We start from the raw sequence: 9103 nt of genomic DNA, 5'->3' as shown, positions 1-9103 counted from the left end.
GGATGGGGTCCCCGGGCCCTTGAAGTGGCCTGAGGAGGAGGGCTATGTAGCCCCCCTCCAAAATAGAAAAATATTTTTTAAAATTGGCCATGCCCCGGGGGATGGGGTCCCCGGGGCCGGAATTGGCCATGGGAGGGGGGGCCATGCAGTCCCCTTCCCGATTTTTTCCTTTAAAAAAAGAAAAAAAAAAAATTGGGGGCAGGCCCTGGGGGATGGGGTCCCCAGGGCCAATAAATTAGAAAAAGAAAGGGGCTGCACAGCCCCCTTCTAAAAAAATAAAAAAATAAAAAAGACTGGAGCGAGAAGGAGGCCATGCCCCCTCCTTGCACCACTCTGCAAACGCTCCCCCTGGCGCGTTTGCAGAGGGGGAACTAATTCCCCTTGAATACTGGGGGTCCCTGGGGGCCAACTAGCCCACTAGGGACCTCCAGTATGCGCCAGGGGGCTGTGTTGCAGAGAGGTGCAATGAGGCCACGCCCCTTTTTACACCTCTTTGCACCGCAGCACCCTGGCGCTTACTGGAGGTTCCTGGGGGGCTAGATGGCCGCCAGAGGACCTCAGGATTCAAGGGGACTTAATGCCCCAACTTAAAATGCCCCACGGGGCGCGTTTGCACAGTGGTGAAGGTAGGGGGCGGGGTCTGAGGTGATATGTGTGCAAACACGCGCTGTGGCGCGTTTTAAGTTGGGAAATTAATTCCTCTCCAATCCAGAGGTCCCCTAGAGGCCAACTAGCCCACCAGGTACCTCCAGTAAGCACCACGGAGCTGCGTTGCAGAGTGTTGTAAAAAGGGACGTGGCCTCATTACACCTCTCTGCAACGCAGCTCCCTGGTGCATACTGGAGGTACCTGGTGGGCTGGTTGGCCCCCAAGGGACCACAGGATTGAAGAGGAATTAATTCCCCAACTTAAAACGCGCCACAGGGCGTGTTTGCACACGTCACCTCAGGCCCCGCCCCCTTCCTTCACCATTGTACAATTTTGAAATGTACAAATATTCCTCTAAAATCAGCCGAACTACGAATTCCGATGTGCTCACCTGTTATCAGGAGAGAACCCAGGGCTGCATCTTTTAGCCCAGCACTGACCCTGGAAAGTAATTCTAAGCATACTTACCAGTAACTTGTATTTCCTTCCATAGGAATCCATTGTGTGGTTTCAGCAGAAACGTTTCTGTGTCCATTTTTGAAACGTACAACTATTCCTCTAAAATCAGTCGAACTACGATTTCCGATTTACTCACCTTTTATCAGGAGAGAACCCAGTGCTGCATCTTTTAGCCCAGCACTGACTCTGGAAAGTAATTCTAAGCATACTTACCAGTAACTTGTATTTCCTTCCATAGGAATCCATTGTGTGGTTTTCAGCAGAAAAGTTTGTATCTGTTTTTGAAATGTACAAATATTCCTCTAAAATCAGTAGATCTACGAATTCCGATTTACTCACCTGTTATCAGGAGAGAACCCAGTGCTGCATCTTTTAGCCCAGGACTGACTTTGAAAAGTAATTCTAAGCGTACTTACCAGTAACTTGTATTTCCTTCCATAGGAATCCATTGTGTGGTTTTCAGCAGAAAAGTTTCAAAGTATCTATTTTCACAAACTAAAAATATTCCCAAAAAAATCGTCTGTATGATTTAAACACATTCTTTCAACTGTTTACAGGAGATTCACCAGTGCTGGATCCATGATCGACCACTGAGTAAGAAAAAGTAACGATAACACTACTTACCTGCTAAGTGAATTTTCTGCCATAATATTTCTTAAAAATCACTACTGTAACCAAAACGCTTTTACTCAACTGTTTACAGGTGATGTCCAAGGACTGAATCTAGGATCCAGTCCTGTAGTTAGAAAAGTAATCCATAAAGTAACTAATTGCATTTGACTAGAAATTCACATTGAGCTCAATGTTGCATTGTGTTTGAAATTGTGTTGCCCATTGCAACAACTGTAACTACTGTACTTAAAAATCTATTGCCTATTTGCTAAGTATTTAAACTAAAGTAATTCATTCTGAGAAAGTATATTTTGTATTGTAATGTATAATGTAATTATAATGTAATTAAAAAAAAATATCTACAAATATAGTTTAAAAAATGTAGTAAATCAGTATAAAAAAAATCAGTATAACAATTAATACATTAAAAACTGTCATTTACAAAACCTTTGAAATTCACTGAAAAAAACATAGGTTTCAGGCCTGATATAGTTAGGAATTAGCATTTTAAAAACCTTTGAAATTCACTGAAAAATACATAGGTTTCAGGCCTGATATAGTTAGGAATTAGCATTTAAAAAACCTTTGAAATTCACTGAAAAAACCAGAGGTTTCAGGCCTGATATAGTTAGGAATAAGCATTTAAAGAACCTTAGAAATTCACTGAAAATAAATAGGTTTTAGGGGTGTTATAGTTACCTGGACATTTCACTCGTACAAAACCATTGAAATTCCTCCGATATAGTTAGTTGTTCTAACTACATCTCGCGCGCCCGCAATCCACTGCTGATGATGTCACATATTACATCATTCATGACATGGTCAGTGACATCACTGATGACATCTGAAATGACATCATTGATGACATCACTGATGACATCATCCACGTGACAATCAGATACACCTCATCATACACTAGTATAACCTTTCATTACTCACTGTAAAATGCAGAGTGCCAGATTTAAAACCATTGACCCACCAATACAAGTTTCTAAACACCCACTCAGTGATTCCTAGATCTATACACACATCTAATCCCTTACCTATAGATTCACTCATACATGCTGTCAATGATCAATAGAACACTATCAAATATACTTATACACCTATATATCGAAATTACACACCAGCACACATCCTAATCACTTATGAAGTCATCCTACTCACTTATGCAAACAATGGATCAAACTTACTTTTACTTAGCTATACACTTATAAAAACACCACTTCATCTATTCATATAGATAATAACTCATACTTAGTGTGTTATAAAAACATTATTACAAGAATACAGTTATCCATACAGTAACTCATACAATCACTGAGTCTTATGTATACTTATTTATATACAACAACTTGTTTTTCTAGTTTGTTGGACATGTACCATTGAGACATATATTTGCTCATCGCCACACCCATGAAGATATTCACTCACCCAAACAACTGTTAAAACATGTAGTTTTAACTTCAGATACCTAATGAATCAACTATTCACACATCTTTGGGCAGTCACACACCCCGCAGCAAACCACACACACATTCACTCTCCCATACAAATACTCAGTTAACTAATCAATAAATAATATAGACTTTCACGTAGCTAGTAACCAACTCGTGCAGCAGTTTACACAACAACTGACAAAGTGATACAGATATTCACACAGTTTAGTCACTATCCAATATATTTAGTGAGGCACTATAAATTAGTCAAGTAAACAGTCAATCACACTGCTACTAAATCCTACATTCAGATATTTATATTTATATATCCACTAATTCTTCAATGCAAATTGCTATATATATATATAATACATATTTAAATAACGAACCAAATCACATTCACTGGATGATGTCATCAGTGATGCCATTAGTGATGTCATTTGAAATGTCATCAGTGATGTCACTGACCATGTCAAGAATGATGTAATATGTGACATCATCAGCAGTGGATTGCGGGCGCGCGAGATGTAGTTAGAACAACTAACTATATCGGAGGAATTTCAATGGTTTTGTTCGAGTGAAATGTCCAGCTAACTATAACACCCCTAAAACCTATTGTATTTTCAGTGAATTTCTAAGGTTTTTTAAATGTATATGTATATATATATTATAGTTAGGACCGTGTTTCCATAGGAAATCCGCAACATTCTATTTGGAATAACTTTGGCGCCGGTTGACGAATCCTCGTAAAATTTTCAAAATAGGTGGGGCGCTCCGCTCCTACCCTGAAAGTCTCGGGGGGATTCGTCAAGCGGGGGCTGAGAAAAAAGGGGGGTCCCAAAACGCGTTTTCCCCATGCAATTTTCCATAGGGACCTTTAGTCCAAGGTACAGCCCGAACGGCTGAACAGAATTACTTGAAATTTGGCAAAAAGGTAGTCCTCAGCTCAGGGATGTGCCTTTTGCATATATGGAGTCAATCTGTTCAGTAGTTCCTGAGAAAATCAAAAGTAAAATCATATATATATCTGGGCGGAGCCTAACCACACATCTCATCCTGAGATCTGATTGGCTGTCAGCACTCCATCCAAGAAGTGTTGGCAGCCATCTTGGGACCAATATACATGATAGCACCTCATTAAAAAGCATTGCAGTTAATAGAAGGTTTTAAGACTTTAGTTACATTATAAATCATTTGTTGATGGTACCATACTCATTTAGGGAATTGTGGTGTGTTCTAAGGTGATTTTACCATGTGAAAAAGCCTTCTGCTGTGATATCATGAACCATGTTTTAGAGAAAACTATTTTCTCATGCTTCTCCCACAGAGGTTTGGAAGGTGATCTATAAACTAAACTGAGAGCATATTTTCTGTAAATTCACATTATCTTTCTCAGTCATGTGAGAATGAAGTCTGACATTCTCAGTAAAACATGTACATCCAACAAGGGCAGAGACTGTCAGTTGATTCCTTTGTGTTCTACTGCAGCTTCCCAGAGTGTTCTAAAGAACAACTAGAGCGCTAACAGTCTTACTTATGACAAAGTATGGCACACCTGAAGCCATCTTGATTGGAATAAAGTGGTAACACTTAAAACATTTAATTTACAAAGGAACAAAAGGAGGGGGTTCATTTTGCCATATAAATTATGATTAGTGCTGCAGAAAGAAAAACACATTTTGACTTCTGAAATCCTCTTTTATTTCATAAAAAAATTCTGACATGCAGACTGAAACATGCACTTTCAATACCAGCAGCAGATTTGCCTGGTGAGCAGTCGCTTTACTACAGTGATCTAATGAGCAACTAGAGTGCTAGCATTCAGAATTTATGGAAAATGTGTGACACATCTGAATGCCTTCTTGATGGAATAAAAGTAAAACACTGAAAGTATTTCCTACTGAGGAGACTGCAGTAAATGAGGAAATTAGGAAACTTCATAACAAATAAATCTCCCAAGATGGCCACCAGAGAAAAAAGACCCCAAATGTAGCCCAAATGTAGCCCAAATATCACCCAGATGTAGCCCAAATGTAGCCCAATGACAGAACGTCCCAGAGTGTTCTTAAGATCAACTAGAGCGCTTACTGTCTTACTTATGACAAAAGTATGGCATACCTGAAGCCATCTTGATTGGAATAAACTGGTAACACTTAAAACATTTAATTTAAAAAGGAACACAATGAGGGGGTTCATTTTGCCATAGAAATTATGATTAGTGCTGAAGAAAGAAAAATTAGGGCATATTTTGAGTGACTTCTCAAATCCTCTTCTATTTCATAAAACAATTCTGATATGCAGACTGAAACATGCACTTCTAATACTAGCAGCAAACTTCCGTGGTGAGCAGTAGCTTTACTACAGTGATCTAATGAGCAACTAGAGTGCAAACATTCAGAATGTATGGCAAATGTGTGACATATCTGAATACCTTCTTGATGGAATCAAAGTAAAAAACTGAAAGCATTTCCTACTGAGGAGACTGCAGTAAATGAGGAAATTAGGAAACTTCATAACAAATAAATCTCCTAAAATGGCCACCAGAGACAAAAGAGCCCAAATGTAGCCCAAATATCACCCAAATGTAGCCCAAATGTAGCCCAATGACAGAAGTGTGCAAAACACTTATTTTTTGTGTATTTCCAGTTTTATATAGTGCAGACTTGTCAGGTATAGGAGTGCTTTACATGAGCATTGGTTACATCACACAAGATCAAATTCATTTTGGTTGTAGACATGGGGAGATTAAGTGATTTGACCAGAATCACAGAATGTTGTGCTGAAGCAGAAACTCCAACCTGGTTCCCCAGTTGCAAAGTCTGCAGCTCTGGAAGTAACACCACACCCTCTCCCCTTGGATGCAACATTTAATCAAGTGGTCAACTGGATAAAAAAAAATAAGATTACAAATAATTTAAAAGTTCTTTGTCGCTATTTGAAAACTCAGAAAATATGTCCTCATTTTAGTTTTTGAGAGCACTAACCATAATTTTGATGCAAATAAGACCATCTCATATATGTAATTTCTAAAGGAAATGCTCTAGGCATTACAGTTTTGATTACATCAAGATGACGTCAGGCAGTCCACACTTTTGTAATAAATATAGAATGTTAGCAATCTAGTTGTTCATTGGGATACTGTTGAGAGGCAGAGGCCAGGGGCACGGACTCTGAAAATTGAAGGCAGGTAGGAGAGTGCAGAGGCAACAATTTGACCACACTAGGCAGGCAGGAAGGGCAGTGGCAGCACAACAGACTATGGAGGGCAGTGGAAAGGGGGGCAGGGGCTACAAACCAACAATACAGGACTGGCAAGAGAGGCTGTGGTGATGTAATAGACCATTGTGGGCAGAAGGAAGAGGCAGTGGTCATACAACCATACATGCCAACAGACCCGTTTCAGCCAGGAAACGTCCAATGTTTTTAAGCTCAAATGGGCTTTACTTGATCTGGTTCCTGTCTACAATCTTCTCTTTTTCAATGTAACTCAAAGGGGAAAATCAATACCCCAGTTTTATTTCAAAATCTCCCTCTTACCAAGTTCAAAATGTTCGCAAGTATGGTACATTGGATCATGGTAGGCAGGAGGAATTGGGTTAGGGACATGGACTCGGATAACAGAGGACAGGAGGGACATTGAGAGGTGCACCAAACTGACCCTACAGGGCAGGCATCAGGGTTTGCAGCAGCACAATACACCACACAGGGCATGCGGGACGGGAGTGCAGCACAACAATCCATAGAAAGCAATAGGGAGGGGACAGGACCATGCACATGGACAACAGACAACAGAGGGGAAAGAGGCAATGGTAGCGAGCTGACCATAATGGACAGACAGGAGAGAAAGCTGCAGCATAACAGACCATAAAGGGCAGGAGGGACGGATCAGGGGCATTACAATGGAACCGACAAGCCAGGAATGAGGGAATAGGGGTCTGCACATGGAAACAGAGGGCTGGGGGCAAAGGGGCAGGGCAGGAGCAGCAAGATGACCATGGAGGTCAGGCAGGATGGGCACTAGAAACAAGACACACCATGGAGAGCAACAGTGAGACTGATGGCATACACACAGACCATGGAGGGAATGTGGGAGGGGGTCAGGAGCAGCTAGCTGACCACACAGGGAAGGTGGGAGCCATGGCAGCACAGAAGACCATGCATGGCAAGCGGGAGGGTTAGTGGCAGCACAATGGCTATGATGGGCAAGAAGGAGGGTGCAGGGGCATGCACAAAGGACCAATGAGGATAGAAGGGAGGGTCAGGACCTGGGCACAGACAAGAGAGTTCAGGGGAAGGGGCCTCACAACAGACCGCGCAGGGCAGGCAGGAGGAGCAATTGCAGCACAACAGACCAGGGAGGGCAGAAGGGTGTGGCAGTAAAATGGACCATGAAGGACAGGAGGAAGGGGATCGGGGCATGGCATGTGGACAGGCAGGGTGGAGGTGGCAGGGACAGGTTACAGTCATCTGACAATGCTAGGCAGGTGGGAGGGGAGTGGCAGCTCAACAGAACACTCAGAGTAGATAGGAGTGGCAGGTCCATGGAACATGGTGGTCAAAACGGATGGAGCAGGGGCATGCACAAAGACATCGGAGGGCAGGGGAAAGGAGAATAGGGGCAGCAAGCTAAGCACAGAGGCTAAGCAGGAGGTCAATGATTGCCCATAGAATTGGGCAATGGAGGGCAGGAGGAGTGGACTGGTACATCATGCTAAATGGAGGGCAGTGGCAGCACATCAGACCATGCATGGCAGGAGGGAGGAGGCTAGTCCATGGATTCAGACAACAGAGGATAGGGAGGAGGTGGATGGGGCAGCAAGCTAACTGTTCATAGAAGGTGGGTATTAGGAACTTTATTGTTTTTAAAATGTGTGTCTGTGCGAACTACTTAAAATATGAACAAGTATGCAGCATAATCTCACTTTTATTCAAGAAGAAGAGAACGTTTGGGACTGTGACTCCGGGCTCACTTGGCAGAAACATCCCCTGACCTTCCACCCCCCATCGCAAAATGTAATGCCCGTGAAAAGGGTAGGTGGACGCAGTGTTATATAGAACATAGTCCTGAGAGCACGATTGAAAATGAAAACTAGATAAAGTATATGGTATAAACTATGCACCAAAAAGTGTGATATAAGATGAACCGGGCGTGAAATATAATATGCAATACATTGTGCGCAATGACAGATTCATTGGAGAGCGTGAGATAGCACAGGCAGTGTTGTGTTACCTAAGTAGTCTCTAAAGTTGTAATATAAAATATGTGCTGCGTAGTGTAACATTGCATATGCACTGTGACAAAGATATGGATCCCAGATTGTAATAAGTATGGCATAGCGCTGTGCTTTATAACATAGGCATCGAGGAAGGCACGTTAGATGGGGCAATATAACCCGTGCGAAGGCAAGTGTGGCATGACATATTCACGGGGTGGTGTTACAGTGCACATGGGCTAGAGAGTGTCATAGCATAAGCACTAGATGGTGGAATACAACACAGAGGTGTGTGGCACTCGGCAGGCAATGGTGGGTGTAACACAGCATTGGGCTCAGCCAGGAGCACGCTGTGACTCTCAAGTAGGCCTGGGCGGCAAATTCCGTTCCGCTCGCGGAATTTGCGGAATTTGCGTAATTTCGCGTTCCGTGGAGAACACGAAATTGCTCAAAAGTCTGCTTTCCGCGATTTCGCGAAATTTTTGCTTGTTCGCGTTCTCAAAATGCGTGTTCACGAGATATTTCTCCCCGAGCACGCAAACAGCAATTGTGAACAGGAAAAAAGCATCGCGAACAAGCAATTCCGCGTGTTCGCGAAATTTCTGCGTGTTCGCGGAGATTTTTTACCGTTTCGCGGAGATTTGCGTAACGCAATTTCGCAAATTCCGCCCACCCCTACTCTCAAGTGAGGTTTGTCTCCTTTCCAGAGAGTAAAATAAAAAGTATTACACA

This window comes from Triturus cristatus, chromosome 8, assembly GCF_964204655.1.
Source record: "Triturus cristatus chromosome 8, aTriCri1.1, whole genome shotgun sequence".
Taxonomy (NCBI): domain Eukaryota; kingdom Metazoa; phylum Chordata; class Amphibia; order Caudata; family Salamandridae; genus Triturus; species Triturus cristatus.
This window is presented reverse-complemented; position numbering follows the sequence as displayed.